Below are 17,471 nucleotides of genomic sequence, written 5' to 3' on the forward strand. Positions count from 1 at the left end.
TCCTTTGTTTATATTTATTTACTTGTTTTTACCATTCATGACAATTCAGAATCCTACAAAATAAAGCATTATTTTCAGTTTCTTGTGTTTCCCATTCCATAATCATCCATGTGTGTCTTTGTTTTTAGCTTAAACCAAAGAGAACGAAGCGTTAAGGCAGAATTGGGGTTATTTTGACATCACCTGATTCCATCATAGAAGGAGCTGTAGGAGACCAGCGCTCTGGAAAACTTCCACCAAAATGGTAATGACCCAAAGAAAAGCTTGTGTTGTTCTGTCACTCTCCTGTTTTTGTCTTCAGACACAACTTCTGCTGCTTTGCAAAGTTTCCCTTTCCTTTTCCGTGGTTTCCTCTTGCAGATAGTGCTGGGTATCCTGTAATTCCCCCCAAAAGTGCTTTGGGAGCAGAGGGGAGTTTAGGCAGCATTTTAACCAAGCCAAAAATTGCCTGAGAAGCTTGGGCTGTCCCTGGGAATGCTCAGGGCTGGGTTGGACAGGGCTTGGAGCAGCTTGGGACAGTGAAAGGTGTCCCTGCCCATGGCAGGGGGTGGAACTGGATGAACTTTAAATTCTCTTCCAACCCAAAACCATTCCATGATTCTCTTAATTTTGTAATTCTCTAATTCCAGGACTAAGAATTAAAGTTTTGTGTAGACAGATAATTGGCAGATACACCAAATTTCTCAGCCAATTATCACCAGATAATTTATAATATATATAAAATAATATAACAATATCACCAGTGCAGGAAACAAGGTGGGCATGTGCTCAGGCTGAGAATTTCCCTTCCCGTGTCAGAGCATTCCCAAGCACTCCTCGAGCTGGAACTTAAGCAGAAAAAAAACCCCAAAAAAAACCACCAAACAGCTTTACAGCTTGGTCTGTGACAGAGTATTTGCTGTGTTTTGGCACAGGATTTATTTAGGGGGTGTGTGAGAAGCTTGGAGAGAGTTCTGTGCACATTTTGCAGTGGCAGCCAAAGCTGGGCTCATTTCAGCTCCATGTGTGTTTTAGCTCAGTGTTACTCCATGCTGAAGTCATCTTGTAAAGCTGAATTCTTCCTTAGCTTGCAATTCAACACTTTCAGGAATTAATTTGGAAGAGCTGCACTGAATGCATATATGTATATGCATATAATTGTGTCAGGTTACAGTACCATATATTGTTCTTATCCTTGGACTTTGCTTGCATGAAATCCTTCATTCTGCTCTCCTCTGAGCACTTCCTTTCTTACTCACTAACAGAAGTTGCACTCCTCTAACAAAAAGTGCTTATCCACATTATGTGTCTTTTAAAATGTGTCCATTTAAATTAATATTTAACAGAGCAGAGACATGTCTGTGGTATAATGTAACCACTTATGGCTAATCGTTATTTGAGGTGATTGAACCTCTTGGTACTTAATTTTTTTGTGCTTTTTATCCAGCAGGATCATTTGTAGATTGCAGTGTAAGAGCTGATTTACACCTCAAAGTAGACTGTTTCTCCTGGAGCACTGGGTTTGTCAGTTAGCAGCATCCTTTAGCAGCACAAAGGGTGCACTGAGTGTCAAAAATCTCATCCCAAAGTAAAAATCCCAATTCCTGTCCCAGGATAAGGTGTAGTTGCCAATCTATTGGCACCCACCTGTACAATTATTTTCTTACACCGCTGGAATTTTTTATTCCAGCTGACTTCATTTATCAGGTCCTTCACTGAAAGAGTGCTCAGGCACTGGAACAAGCTGCCCATGGTGGAATCACCATCCCTGGAGGGATTAAAAATCCTTGTGGATATGGCACTTGGGTCACTGGTGGCCTTGGCAGTGCTGGGGGAACTCGATGACCTGAAAGATTTTTCCAACCTTAATGATCCAGTGATTCTGAGGGAGGTGACCAGTCAGAGCTGCTGGTCTTGTCTCCCTCTCAGCCACTGACATTGCCATGTGTCCTCTGCTAGAAATCCTCTTTTGGCTCCAGCTTTGGCTGCATACTCACCTCAGACAGTGAACCTGTGGTAGGGTGAACTCCCCTACAGGGGATCCCTGAATATCTTCCTTTTATTTCACCATTTAAGCTTTAATTCATAGGTAATGGTTTAGTTAATATTTGAGCATTGCTATTTATTTTATTTTATTCTGTTTGTTTTTTAGGTATGAAAGGTTTTTATGGGTGGTGAGATGTTCCAGTGCTTGGATCGATCTGTTTCATTTAATGTGGGAAGGAGTGGATTTTATTTTTTTTTACCCTGTTGTTTGTTTAGGTTATTTTAAATTTCTGGAATTATACATCCAGTAATTTAAATTACTGGAATTATACATCATATAATCAGAATTATGCATCATGATCCAGGTGTAGAAACAGAACTATGAAATCCCAGAATGGTTTGGGTTGGAGAGGACCTTAAAGCTCATTTTGTTCCACCCCCCTGCCATGGACAGGAACACATTCCACTATCCCAGGTTGCTCCAAACCCCAATCAACCTGGTCTTGGACACTTCCAGGGATGAATGAGATAATTTTTAAGGTCCCTTCCAACCCAGTCCATCTTGTGCTCCCCTGATTTTATAAAAGCTCATCAGAAATCACTCCGCTCAGTATTCTTAACTTGCCCTGTTCTCCCTCAGCCACTGCTGAGCCCTCTGGCACAGCAAGGCTTTAACTCCCAGCCTGCTGTGTCTCCCAAGTTCACACATCTCCGCAGAAGATTAAGGAAGTTAGAGAAATTAGCTTTGATCCCTTTCTGCCAGCATAGGATTATTCCGCATCACACTGGGTTTGAAGTTCACGCCTAATCCAGTTTTACACATCCCGGGGGACCTCGCTCTGTCTGCTCCCCGAGCTGCAGCCTCTGATTTAGTGACACTTCCTTGATGCTGAGATTCAATTTGCATTCCCATTACTGCATCCCATTTCATCCCATAACGCTGTTTCTTCGTGGGATCTGCCCTGTGCAGGCAGGTGGATCCTTACCCTCCCTCCTCGTGCTGTTTAGGATGCTCACTCCACGTGAGGGATGTGTGTTTAAACCACACCCTTGCAAACGGCTTTTTCGAGGTCCTGTGTGGAGATGTTTAAGCTGTAGGAACAGATTGACATGGAAAAAGGGTTTGGAGTGTCCAGCCTGGATCACTGTGCACGGAAACAACTGGTGTGAAATGCAATTCCGAGAGCCACGTGGACAGAACTGGTGCTGATTGTGGCAAACAGGAGTCTCCTGTTCCTGTTTTCCAGAGATTTAATGCTCAGTCCTGAGGGGTTTTTTATCACACTACATTTTATTTATTTTATTTGTAACCCCAGAAGTTTTCTTTCGAATAAACGTGTATTTTCAGGCTGAAAAAGATGCTTGTTTGTGATCCTTTGAAGTGCCTTTATACAGATACTCAGCATCCTGAATGTTTTCTCCTCACACACACACTGGGCATGGGGATAACAGAGCAGCAGAGCATTCCAGCCAGGAGCTATTTGACGTCCCCAAAGGATGCATTTAAAAGTGACAGCATGTTTTGCTGGACTGACAAAGGCTTGGTTCAGCACCTGCATCACTCCCAGGGACCTTTCAGGAAGTGCCTTCTGGAGCAGAAAGCACTGGATAAGCCAGAAACGTGATTTATTCACCAAAAATGGGGTTTTATAGGTGAGAGTTACAATTCCAAGTTTCTAAGGATGGCTGTATGTTAATGGGAAGCCTGAGAGATCCCAGAATGGAATTCTGTTCCTGCCCTGTGCCCACCTTTCATACACACCTTCTAGTAGTATTTAATTTCTCATAAAGAAAAATGCAGCATTCATAGAAGGGTGAGAGTTTTTAACACTCTAGGAGCCTGAATGGCTGAGGAAATTCCTGTTTTTCCATGCTGAGTTGCTTGGACAGTCCCTGCTCCTGCTATTTTCTTCACTGGCAACAGCTCACCCAGAACCCAAATCCATCCCAGTGATATTTAATCTTAGAATCATAGAATGGCTTGGGTTGGAAGGGACCTTAAAAATCATATTCCACCCCTTGCCATGGACAGGGAACCGTCCTCCTCCCCCAAAGCTGTCCTTGGCAGAAAATCACCATTTATCCTAGTGGGAACCAGCATTTTCAGGGATTTCACATCACTCCTGCAGCAAAGGTGTATTTGGAATTGTCCTCCCCCATCCTAGCAAGACTTTGACCAGACCAGGAGCACCCTCTATTAAAAAAAAGATGTTTCTTAAGCAAATCAGCTCTGGAAGGTTGCAAGGCTGTCAGAATGACTTATCTGCTCTCCTCTGGAAATGGCATTTCTGGAAGGCTGTGGCGGATGGTGCTCCGGCAGTCTGGGCTGAATCCTGCGGAAGAGCTTCAGGAGATCCATCAGATGCCCTACTTAATTTAAAATGTTTGGAGGTTTTTAAATTTTTTTTTAAATTTTTTATTTTGTTCTTGTCACTGTAGTAAAATTATTTTTACGACCCTTCGGGTATTACCTGCTTTTATAGTCTTTCTATAATTAAATTTACAAATCCGCCTGTGAGCTGGTGATGTGTAAAACCTTGCAAAACGGGACCCTTTGTGTGTTAACCTATATTTATGTTACTTTTATTCCTTCTGGCAGTAATTATCCTGGCTCTAGGCCTAGGATTAATCTATAAGATGCTGAACATGCTTGAATTTTTTTCCCCCCCTTCTCTGTGGCAAACTCATCTTATGCAGAGCAGGGCATTTTTAAAACTGCTTCCTATGAAGTGGTTTCACTGTTACCCCTCTTAAGTGATTCACAGGAGGAGCCATGGTGGAGATTAATTGATCCTGGGCTGTGGATATGGGAAGGAGAAATGGTTCAGCCTCTGTCAGGGAGGTGCTGGGCTCTTTCTGAACCTGATGATGCAGCTTTCACTGCCTGGCCAAGGGACTGTCATTGTCACTGTCACTGTTCTGCAGGACTTGGGGTGCCAGGCTGGGACAGGGCTGGGGGTGTTTGAAAAGCAGGGCAGAGGCTCCAACACTGGTGTGATGGGGCTGGAATGTCCATGCCATGGACAAGAGGCAGCTGGACAGAAGCCAGGTGTGCCCAGGTGGCCAAAGAGGCCAATGGCCCCTCAGTTGTCCCAGGAAAAGTGTGTCCAGCAGGGCCAGGGCAGTGCCTGTCCCCTGTGCTGGCACTGCTGGGAACCTCTAGGCCTGGGGACATTTCTGGTGCCTTCCTGAAAAGAAAGACATTGACAGGCTGGAGTGTCCTGGGAAGGGAACAGAGCTGGGGAAGGGTCTGGAGCACCAGGAGAGGCTGAGGGAGCTGGGAAAGGAGCTCAGCCTGGAGAAAAGGAGGCTCAGGGGGAACCTTCTGGCTCTGCTCAACTGACAGGAGGGGACAGCCAGGATGGGTCAGGCTCTGCTCCCAGGGAACAGGGACAGGATGAGAGGAAACAGCCTCAAGTTGCACCAAGGTAGGTTCAGATTGTATATTGGGAATAATTTCTTCACCAAAAGGGTTGTCCAGCCCCAGCACAGCTGCCCAGGGCAGTGCTGGAATCCCCATCCCTGCAGAGATTTAGAAACCGTGTGGATGTGGCACTTGGGGACATTGGTCCCTGGTGGCCTTGGCAGTGCTGGGGGATGTTTCAACTCGATGATCTTCCACAATCCTGTTACATTGCCACAGTTCTAGAGCTGTTGGGCTTGAGGCCAAGGTGCTGCAAGATCCTTAAAGAAAACCTGGAGGGTTTACACCCATCTTGAAATACCTCAGTGGAACTTTCATTCATCCTCTTACTGTGTGAGAATTCAGGGACATCAGAGGCACCAACATTTTCTGAAGACAAGAGTGTGTGTGTGTTGTGTGAAGCACAAGCACAGCCCTGGGCATGGGCAATCCACAAATTCCAGACAGCTGGGGAAGGAAGTTCTGCTTCCCCCATCCCTAAAAACATTCTGGATCAGGTTGAGTGGAGCTCTGAGCAACCTCATCTGGTTGAAGATGTCACTCCTCACTGCAGGGAGTTGGAAGCCTTTTGAAAGCCTTTTCCAACCCAAAATGTTCCCTGTCACATGTCCTGTCCACCTCTTCCTGAGCCAGCAGGTTCTGAGCAGACCTTTTCCATCCCTTTCTCCATCCCACTGTGGGTGCCCAAGGAAGGAGGTTGTGAGACACTCGCTGCTGTTTCAGGGCTGTTGGTGGAGCATCATTTTTTGGGGGTGTCCTCATGGCTGAGCTGTCCTTGGGGACTGTCCCCTCAGACAGAGCAGCTGTGTCCCAACACTGGTGGCCTCAACAAGTTCATACCTGGAAGATTCAGCCTTCCTGGATTCCCAGATTGTGCTGCTGTGTCAGGAGAGGTGCCGTGGCTGCAGCAAACTTTGCCCACTGGGAATTTTTTCCTTAGAAAACCTTTCTGGAGTCATTGATTTGCAACGTGTCTGAGCCAAATTTAAGCATGGAGCCACAGAGATCTGAATTTAGCTGTGCTGGCTGTTTTCCCTGGGAGGAGGGATCACAGGGATGGATTTGATTGCCTCGGAAAATTAGTGTTGATTTCAGTGAAGAATATTTTATTACAGTGTTTGCATTGGCATTGTCTTCATAGGATAATGGCTGAGTTTCCTGTGTTTCCTGTGCTTGTGTGTATTTAATGATTTAATCTATTCCTTCTGAATACTGGCTTGGACTAAAAAAGAAAAAAAAGAGGGCTGGCTGCCTACTCTTAATATCCCATCATAAAATAAAATCACTAATCCCAAAGGTGGAGGTGCAATTAAAAAGAAAGAAAACCAGCGCTGGAAAGTATTGAAACTGAATAATATGGTCTAAAATAGACACTGCCTGTGGTGTTTGCTTCAGATGCTGAAGATGCTGAGGTTGTAGTACCTTGAAAAAGTGGGATGCTGTTATAGGATCCTGGAATGGTGTGTGTGGGGAGGGAATTCTCATTCCAACCCCTGCCATGGGCAGGGACAACTTCCACTATCTCAGGTTGCTCCAAGCTGCCTGGAGAGCTGTTCAGTGCCCAAACACCCTCTGGGGAAGAACCTTTTCCTAATATCCAACCTAAACCTCCCCTGACCCAGCTCCAGCCATTCCCTGGGTCACAGAGAGCAGAGATCAGAGCTGCCCCTGCATTGCCCCTCACTGGAAGTGAAGGATCCAGCATAGAAAATCCTTTCCCTCTTCTATTTTACAAAAATAAAATGATGACCAAGACATTTGCCTGTAAACTCCCCCTCAGACTCCCTCCAATCCCCTCAGGCAACATCTCCACACCAGGGAGGTTCCTCTGCCCTGAGGATCCAAACATTTGCTGCACATGTGGGGCTCAGGAGTGCCAGGGATGCTCAATCCACCTTAATGCTTTAACCTCCCTGGAAGTTTTCCCTCATCTCCCTCCCCGGGTATCACTCCAGGCCATGGAAAGTTTTGGATCAAGAGGAATTACCTTCAGACAGTAATGAAAGAGGCTCTGCTCATAAATGCAGCACTGGACCTCTTAAACCAGGCTGTGTCTGGCTCTGGGGGAAGAGTGCAATCTAATAAAGGTGTTACAAGCACTCGAGTTTGGGCAATTAAAACGATAATGATAGCTGCAGCTAACGAGGCTGAGGTGATGCTTTATGGGGGGCAGGGAGTGCATTCAGGTCTGCCCTAGCACAGAGAAGCTGTGGCTGCTCCTGGATCCCTGGAAGTGTCCAAGGCCAGGCTGGACAGGGCTTGGAGCAACCTGGGATAGTGGAAGGTGTCCCTGCCTGTGGCAGGGGGTGGAACTGGATGATCTGTAGGGTCCCTTCCAGTCTAAACCATCCTGAGATTCTGTTTGCAGAACTTCTGTTCAGGGATGTTCTCCCAGCTCAGGGCAGGGAAATAGAGGGATGGAGAGGAGAGGAGAGGAGAGGAGAGGAGAGGAGAGGAGAGGAGAGGAGAGGAGAGGAGAGGAGAGGAGAGGAGGAGGAGAGGAGGGTTAGCACCATTTAAAAGTTATTTCACGTTTTATCTGAGGCTTGAGCCTTGATTCACAGAACCACAGAAAGGTCTGGGTGGGAAAGACCCCTAAAGCCCACCCAGTCCCAACTCCCTGCACAGACAGGGACACCTTCTACTGTCCCAGCTTGCTCCAGGGAGGAATCCTTCCCTTCCAGCAGCATATTCCTGGCTCAGGAAGCCCAGTCAGGCTGTGTTCCCTGTGAGCAGCTCCCATTTACAGCAGGAGCAGAGGAATCCCTGTGAGCCACCACTATCATTTACTGCCTTCAGAGCTCTCCGTGGGCAGCGCAAGGACTCCTTTATGGCATTGTGTTTACCAAAGCTGCCTGGAGGAGGTTATTTAAACTGCAGTGGTTTGAACCACGCTCTTGACATAATTTTTCTCCATCTGTAGCTTAAATATCAGCCTCTTCTCTGAACTGAATGACTCTCGTAGTTACTCCGATGCTTTCAAGGTGCAGTTGTTCCCTTGGTGAGCACCTGTGACATTTGGAGCTGCCCAGGCTGATTGCTGCAGAAATTCAGTGTATTCCAGGCTCTGTGTGGGAATCACAGCATTTAAAGAAGCCCATGGAGACATTGGGGTCAGGCTGGATCTTCTGTATGAAATTATTTAAATTAGATATTAGGAAATATTTCTTCCCTGTGAGGGTGGTGAGGCTCTGGCACAGGTTGCCCAGAGAAGCTGTGGCTGCCCCTGGATCCCTGGAAGTGTCCAAAACCAGGCTGGACAGGGCTTGGAGCAACCTGGGATGGACAGTAGAAGGTGTCCCTGCCCATGGCAGGGGATGGAATTAGGTGATTTAATGTCCCTTCCAACCCAAACCATTTCGTGATTCTATGAGAAATAAGTTGCTTTGAAAATTCCAAATACGATTATTAAATTAATCTATTGTTTTTAATGTGAGTTTTGAAACCGTTTGCTGTGAGGACAGTCCCATTGTGTGGTTCTGTGGCCACAAAAAACATGCTTTCTATTTCCAGAAGGTAAACCCCAAACCTGGGGAGGAATTCCTAGAAGCAGCAGCTTTCAAAGCATCCTGCAGCTCTATTTCTCTGTGTGTTGGCAGAAAGATTTCTGTCCACTCAGAAGAGCCAGGCTCCTCTCCCTAAAATCCCTCTGGGCTTTGACAGAGCCTCCAGACCCCTTCAGGGGGTGTGAGGAGTTATCTGAGCCATGGGAAGCCACCAGTGCTGTGACACAGCTTGACAAAGCAGCTCCATGGTACTTCCTTAGCCTTGGTGTTTTCTGGTGTTCAGGGATCCCGAAAATATCATCCTCAGCCTCCACCTGGCAGTGCCCAAAGCTGCAGAGATGCTTGGCCCTGGTTGAAGCTTTCTTGTGATTTGTGCCACAGCTTGGGGACTTTTCAAATAAATAAATAAATAAATAACTACCAATTCCTGGGATGAAATTCTCAAAGGCTTCTGAGAGAACCTGCACTACTGGCCAGGATGGCAGGAGGGAAAATTTCCAGGTATCACCTCGTGCAGCCACTTGGAATTGCAGTTCCACAGCTCCAGCCGAGCAGATAAAGACATGAGGGTGTGTGGGACCTGGAAATGGTGAGAAAAACTAAAGTGGGCTGAGAGCAGAGAGCTGGGATGCTCAGCCTCTTGGAGGAGAGTGCTCCTCACAGACTGGAAACATCTCTGATTCCTTCATTAGGGCACAGAACCAGAGAATTCCTGGGGTTGGGAAAGTTCTAGATCATCCAGTCCAACCATCCCCAGCCCTGCCAAGGCCACCACTGAGCCATGTCCCCAAGTGCCACATCCACGTGGCTCTTTAATCCCTCCAGGGATGGGGACTCCACCACTGGGCAGCTGTGCCAGGGCTGGACAGCCCTTTCCATGAAGAATTTTTTCCCTAATATCCAATCAAAACTTCCCCTGGCACAGCTTGAGGCCATTTCTTGTCTTGTCCCTTGTTCCCTAGGAGCAGAGCCTGACCCTGCCTGGCTGTCCCCTCCTGTCAGGAGCTGTGCAGAGCCAGAAGGTTCCCCCTGAGCCTCCTTTTCTCCAGGCTGAGCTCCTTTCCCAGCAGTGCTGGAAGAGGTGTTGGATTATTCTGTTGGGATTGAGCAGCCTGCAGCTGAGCTTGCAGGAGTTCCCAGCCTGTGCCCCACAGCCAGTGCCACAGCAAGTGCAGCTGTCAGCGAGCTGCCAGGTGGATTTTGGTCCCTGCTGTGCCTTCCCTTCCAGGATTTTCTGATTCTGAGGCCTCTGGGGACAATGTCACTCGCTGATGCAATTGGAGAGCCATCACTCAGCGAATCCCTGTGGGAATCCAGCACAGACTCGCTCCCACCTTTGCTGATCCCACTGCTTTTACTGCAAGGGGAGCTGCTGTGCTCAGGTGTTCATCCCTGTCTCTGCCTTGCACCAAAATGTTTGTTTTCCGTGAGGAAATCCCATCACATGTGGAGAGCCCCTGGCTGCCCTCACCACCAGCACGCCATCCATGCCTCTGTCCTGCTGTGATCCCTGCAAGTGCTGCAGTCCCAAATGAGGCATCTCCACAGCACAGACTGGACAGGCAGGCCAGGGATCAGCTGAGGAGACCTCCTGGAGCAGGAGATGTGTGATTTGAGGGGTCAAGTAAGGATAGGGAAGAGGCTCAGCCAGGCTGGGATTGTGTTCAGCTCCTCCTACACCCACACGTGGGAAGCTGCTCCAGGGAAAAACCACTGCAGCCTCCGCTGGCTGCCTGAAGATTTCTCCATGAGCTGCAGTGGGAGGCTGGAGAGGAGGCTTGGATGTGGATACCTGCGTTTTGGTGGGCTGGGATGAAGCCCCATCCACAAAGCATCATCCATGCCCCAAGGAGCTGTGGCTGCCCCTGGATCCCTGCAAGTGTCCAAGGCCAGGTTGGTCAGATCTTGGAGCATCCTGGGATAGTGAAAAGTGTCCCTGCCCATGGCAGAGAGTTTGAAACAAAATGATTTATAAAGTCTCTTCCAACCCAAACCATTCCATGATTCCATGACGGATCTAGATGGCAGAGCAATGAGGTTTCCAGTGCAAAGCCAGGAACATCCCACGAAAACCACACCCAACCCAATACCTGCGCAGGCTCTCCTGGGTTTTGGGAGCCTCCCAGCGAGGGAGAGACGTGGGGGAAGCGAGTCCCAGGTGGGAGTGTGTTTTTGTACCAACAGTGAATTCAGAAGGAGCCGTGAGCGCAGAGACAGCTGAGCGACGGCGCAGCCTCCGCTTTCCTTTCATGCCGGGAATTGTTTCCTCTCAAAGGGCTGCTTTGCATTTCTGTTCCATCTGAATCCCCCGTTTAACAGTGTCACTCGTGATGCTCGGGTGCAGCAGGTGATTCTCCACATCTGAGTGCAACAAGCCAGGCTGGGCACTGTGCTTTCCTGAGTTGGGAATTCCTGCTCTCTTGGTTTGTGGGCAGGAATAGTTTTTCCCACATTGCTGCGAGAATCAGCATTGAATAGAGGATGAAATACTTCCTTGGGTCCTGGGACATATGGATGTGGAATTGAGCTACCCACTAACCTCCTGCTAAGTTTTTGGGGACAAGATCTGTTGCCTGCCAGATGTTTGTGCTCTGTCTGGCACAGCAGGGCAGTCTGGGTGCTATTTTTGTAGCTGTGTTAAATAACTCTGTCTACAGGGTTTTGGAGGTAGGAGGGGAAGGGCTATCAGGGTGACTGGGTGGTTTATTTGTGTTCAGGCTCATGTAACACAGGAGATGTGATCCCACAGCCTCTTGTGTGGCTTCATCCACCCCCAGAGCTACATCTGTGCTGTGTCCTGGTGTTGGGCAGTGCTCAGCCAGGCTGTGAGAGCTGGGGGTGTTCACCTGGAGAAGAGAAGGATCAGGGAGACCTCAGAGCTCCTGCCAGAGCCTAAAGGGGCTCCAGGAGAGCTGGAGAGGGACTTGGGACAAGGGATGGAGGGACAGGACACAGGGAATGGCTTCCCACTGCCAGGGCTCAGGATTAGATGGGATATTGGGAAGGAATTCTTGGTTATGAGGGTGGTGAGGTCCTGGCCCAGGTTTCCCAGAGAAGCTGTGGCTGCCCCTGGAAGTGTCCAAGGCCAGGCTGGACTGGGGCTTGGAGCAACCTGGGATAGTGGAAGATGTCCCTGCCCATGGCAGGGGGTGGGATGCAATGATTTGTAAAGTCCCTTCCAAGCCAAACCATTCTAGGACTCCACGATATGTTGCCCTTCTCTTAAATAAAAAAAAATATTTGAAATGGATGTGACACCTGACACCTGTTCTCCACCTCAGCATCACTTCCACATCTAAGGTGGAAACTTTAAAACATTGAAGAACTCCAGTTTTTGACCCTGGCTGTGTTTTGTACCATCTGTTCCCTCCAAGCCTTCTCCATTTCACTGCTTGTGGAGTTCCAAAATGTGGAGGTGGATGTTGGGGCAGCCACTGCCCTGCAGCCTAGAGAACCTCATTTTACTCCAACCCCACAGGCCTGGGCTCCATCCAGCAGAGTCCTAAATGAGAACTTCATTAGGTGAAACCTTCATTAGGTGATGCCTCTGCTGGTGAACACACTTTTAGCAGAGAAAGGGACTGGCAGGAAGTTTCCCCTCCCACCCTGAGGTAGATTTCCCACTCCACTTCCAACCACGACCTTCCTGCTCCCCTGTCCCACTTCACAGCTGGTCTCCAAATGGGAATAACAATCCCTGTGGTGGCTCAGGGCCTGTCACTGTCCCCAACCCCGGCAGAATTGCAGTGTGGATGTCCAAAAGCTCTTGAAGTGTCGCCTTTGTAGCAGCTGCTGTTCCCTCTCTGCTGAGAGCTGCCCTGTCACACAGGCTGGGGGAACAAAGCCAGGGCAGCCAGGTGGTGGAATGGCTCCAAAGCCTCTTTTATTTGCTTCTCGCCCTTGAAAGGCAAAATGATGTCATGGAGGAGAGGTGGAGAAATGAGAAAGCTCCTCGTGACATTGGCACCCGAGTTTGGGGAGTTCATTGCATAATCTGCCTTGTCACACTCCCAGATCCTGTGTTGTGGTGGTTTGGTGACAAAAAGGAGGATGGGAAGAGTCCAGGGCATCATTCAGAGGTTTTTCAGCTCTGCCTGGTGCTTGTGCATCACCTCTGCCATGTGGTGTCTGGTGCAGAATCCTCAGCACTCATGCAAGTGAATTACAAAAATAATTACGTCTTAAAAAATCAGACGTGCACAAGGATTTCTGGAGTGAGAAAGCTTCAAAGAGAGGTTGGACAGGGCTTGGAGCAGCCTGGGATAGTGGAAGGTATCTCTGCCCATGGCAGGGATGGGAATGAGATGAGTTTTAAGGTCCCTTTCAACCCAAACCATTCTGTGATTCTGTGAAGTTTGGCAAGGATGGGCTCAATCGAAGAGAAAATTCCAGTAAGATGTTGGATTTTCTGGCTGCTGATTGCAATGGGGATGAGGCCCCAAATGAAGGAATGGCTCACGTGTTTTAAACCTCCTAAACAAGGATTTCTGCAGGGAGGATAATAATGGCACAAGCTCAACCAAGTACAAGGTGCTCTGAGGCAAATCGACTCCCACGGATAGCAGAGAACAAGGAAAGAAAAAGAAGAGGAAAAAAATAAAATCAAAACTAGCTGGGTTGGAGCAGAACTGACTCCTGGAAATACTCCAGGCTTTGGAAATTGGTAGGCTTCTGGTTCTTGATGGATCCCTCATGGAGCTTAACAAAGACTGGAATATAAAGATATGTTAATACCTTTTCTTTGGGACTCTGTTGTGGTCGACAGGACTGTGCCCTCAAGCCTAAAAATAGGGATAATTGATGTAATCCTAAGCAGAGGGAACACACCAGCTGAGTGCACAGATTATAAACTTGTCCCCTCAGCACCTGGAGGCCCTGGGGGGACATGCAAAGAGGATTTTTTTTTTTTTAATGCTCTCTTGCAGATCATCACAAGTGATGAACCAGCAGTGGGTGATGTGGTTGGGGGGTGGAAGGAGAGATTGGGAAATACAGAGGTGCTTTGGGGATGGATTTCAAGATGCTGATACCTTCTCTGGAGGCCATGCTATAACTCTGGGCTGCTGTGGGCAATAACCATCCACCAGGGAAGGAGCTGACTTCTCTGTCTGAATTTAAGTTGTCTTAAACCATCTGTTGCTGTTTTCTTTTTAGAGGTGCAGCCAAGGCAGGCTCAGGCTGAAATTCCAAGTTACCAAAATAAAAGCTGGGATTTCATCCTTTCCAAGAGGTGTCCAGCTCTCAGGTGCCTCAGTCTGCACCAGGGGAGGTTCAGGTTGGACATCAGGAGGGATTTCTTCATGGAAAGGGCTGTCAGGCATTGGAACTGCCCAGGGAGGGTTGCAGTCCTCATCCCTGGAGGTGTCCAGGGAATGCCTGGATGTGACACTCAGTGCTCTGGGCTGGTGACAAGGTGGGGATTGGTCACAGCTTGGACTTGATGGTCTGGGAGGTCTTTTCCAACTGAAATAATTTTGGGATTCTGTGACAGAGGCCTTCTCCACCAATATCCTCATAGTAGAGGTGTCCTTTGTCACGTCTCAGAGCCACTGGAATGGCCTTAAATCCTTTGCTCAGGCTTTTATTGAAGACAGGATTATTTTTCCTCTTTAATCTGTGCCAGTGGGATCAGAACAAGGATGTTGTGATGTAGAAGGATCAAAGAGCCTTCACCAAGGAAGTGGAGCTCTGTAGGGTCCTGCTGGCCATCAGTGCCTGCTTTCAGCTGGGATCTTGGGTACCACAGAGGATGTGCAGAGTTGTGTCATGGATGGAGTGACAGGATGAGGGGGAATAGCTTCAGACTGAGAGGAGATTTAGATGGGATTTTGGGAAGGAATTCTTCCCTGTGAGGGTGGTGAGACCCTGGCACAGAGTGCCCAGAGAAGCTCTGGCTGCCCCTGGATCCCTGGAAATGTCCAAGGCCAGGTTGGATGGAGCTTGGAGCAACCTGGGATAGTGGAAGATGTCCTGGGAACACAAAAATGAGCATCAGGAGAACTCCTGGCTGCAAAGGAGCCTCTGCTCCGTGCCTGGCCCATCCTCAGCCTGGGATGCAGAGCAGCACTGACCCTTCCAGCCACAAGGCTGGAGATTTTAAAGCTCTTCTGGGGAGACTCCTTATGCCCAGAGTAACTGTGTCTTCATTATGTCTGGTAGATGCTGTTGAAAAATTAATAATGCACTTTTGAGCCTTAGTTAAGGAGTCTGCTCCGGGCAGGGAGGGAACAACCCCACTGATGGGGCCTGGAAACCTGGAGAGCCAAGTGGTGCCTGCTATTTATTCCCTTTTATTTAGCATCTATATTTAATGCTTTGCCTCTTTGAATGGCTCTGCAAATACGAAGGAATTAATTGGGGAGTTGCTGCAGTGCACATAACGAGGAGAGCCCTGCTAATTAGTCAGGGTGGGGTGTTGATGGAGCTCTGTTCAACAAGTGCTTCTCTTCATTCCCTCCTTCCAGCTGAATTCTGGAGTCAGCTGCACTTCACTGATGGGGGAAATCCAAGATTCAGCAAAAATTCCTTCTGCAGGGTTTTTCTCAGACAGGAAAAGCAGAACTTCTGTGCTCTAGAAAGAAGAGTTACACTGATGTGTTTGATTTATGGATTTAACTGATTTTAAACTTTATTTTTTTAGCCTGATCCTATAGATAGCAATAAAAATATACCTGGCTGGGAATGTATCTCTAATTAATTGCATTGCAGCAAATAAGACAATTTCAACAAATCCCCTCTGTACATTTTGGATCTTAATCCAATGGTAATGCATTGGGCAGTGCATCACTGTGAGCAAGGCAATTCCACCCTGTTGGAATAAGTCTTATTCCATAAAAGTGATTAATGAATTCAGAATTTCAGGTCTCTCTGTTACTGCAGTTACTGTGAGGTGTGTTTTTCATCCATGCCCAAGGGACATTTTTCCAAGAGTCTTCCCCTCTTGGATCTCTTCCAAAATCTTCTTTTAACATCAATGGGAACATGGTGGAGCAGGAAATGAATGCAGGAGGAAATTAGGTTGCTTTTGCTCAGTTTGCCTGAATTTCTGGCCAATGATTCCCTCCAGGCATACAAAAATTTACCCAAATCCCAGGAATTGTCAGAGGTGGGGGTTGAGTGCTGGGGGGTGTTAGTTGTTGACTGTTGGTTGTGTTTTGCCAAGATGGGGGGAATTTCTCCAGGGAGGTCTGGGGAGTGTCTATTCTTCATTCCCTTCAGGAAGAACTTTGCTGTGCAGTGACCAAGCAGGCTGTCCAGAGAGGGAAATATTCCAGAACCTTCTGGACTCAATCCTGTGCCATGTGCTCTGGGATGGCCCTGCTGGAGTAGGGAGGTGGAACCAGATGACTTCAGTGATGCTCCCTTCCAACCTTTACCATCCTTTATCCCCTGGCTTTGCCCTTCTCTAGCTGAAAGGGCAATTTTCCATGATTTTTCTGTACAGTCACCTAACTTGGAGGGTGTTCATGCCCCAAATCCCAGCTGTGACTTCTAAACCCAAACAACTCTCTGGTCCCATCCTTCTCCTTCCTGCTTTATCTCCCTCCTGCCATGCCAGCAGCAGGAATTCCCATCTGACTCTGCCCTTTTTGCCCTGAAGACACCACCAACCTCCTCCCTGGGTGTTTCCCCCCTGAACACCTCCCCTGACTGCCGGTATGCTCCTTTCCCAGCTCTCATCCCAGTCCTTCCATCCCCTCTGGGATGCTGCTCGGGGTGATGCTGATGCTCTGCATCCTCCCGGGAATTCCGTGGGATTGGGTTCATCCTGGGCTCTGAGACGTTTCCACACAGCTCCTGTGGAGGCTGGGGAGATGCTGTGCTGGAATCTGGGAAGATGCTTTGCTGCGATGTGGGAAGATGCTGTCCTGGGATCCGGAGAGATGCTCTGCCGGAGGCAAACGTGGCCAGCGCACATCAGCTGCTCCACGGCCGCCGCTTCACGCCAGCACCGGGCTCGGATCATCCCCTGTGCCTTTAAACGTGATGCACATCAAAGCCAAACAGAGCAGAGGAATTCCCTCTCCCCGCCTCCCAGCCCGCTCTCCCTCCTTTTTCGTTTAAATTTTCGGGACTGGAGAGCGGATCGCGGCTGACACAGATTTGTAGCCGTCTCCATGACGACAGGGATGGGCAAGTTGTATGTGGAGCGTGTTCATTGTTAAGTTTCTAATTTCAGTGAGGTCGCTGGATGGTTTTTTTCTCCTTTTTTATTTTTTTTTTCCCCGCAGCTCTGAGATACCCAGGAGAAGGAGAAGAGCTGAGTGCTCCTGCTTCTCCAGGCGTGCTCCCTCGCTATCCCCGGAGCAAAAGGATTGGGAGCCAACCCCAAATTTTTAAAGCTTTCCTGGTTTTAACCCCTTCTGCCCATCCCTCTGGGTACTCAGCTCACGTGCACCTCGGCAATTCCCACTTTTCCCTGAGTTCTCTCGGTGCTTTCTGGGATCTCTGTTAGCTCCTTCTCGTGCTTTCAGCACTGCTGCACAGCCAGGGGATGCTGTGCAAAGGTGGAGCTACAGGGTGTTGGTGACAAAGCCACCAAATTCTGTCCAAGGATGCAGCTTTATCCATGTCTT

General features: G+C 48.4%; 1 protein-coding gene and 1 long non-coding RNA gene across 3 annotated transcripts in view; both read left to right on the forward strand.

Moving 5' to 3' along the window:
* LOC146440471 (uncharacterized) overlaps positions 1 to 3,322 on the forward strand; it is a 48,240-nt gene extending 44,918 nt beyond the window's left edge. For both annotated transcript variants that reach the window (XR_014851160.1, XR_014851159.1), the window contains exon 2: positions 129 to 3,322. This is a non-coding gene — a long non-coding RNA (uncharacterized LOC146440471). The remainder of the gene's footprint in view (positions 1 to 128) is intronic.
* The window catches only part of XKR6 (XK related 6), a 182,478-nt gene that overhangs the window by 45,848 nt on the left and 119,159 nt on the right, over positions 1 to 17,471 (forward strand). The window lies entirely within an intron of this gene.

The sequence above is a fragment of the Lichenostomus cassidix genome, chromosome 3 (assembly GCF_008360975.1).
Source record: "Lichenostomus cassidix isolate B80296 chromosome 3, HeHo_3.0, whole genome shotgun sequence".
Lineage (NCBI taxonomy): Eukaryota > Metazoa > Chordata > Aves > Passeriformes > Meliphagidae > Lichenostomus > Lichenostomus cassidix.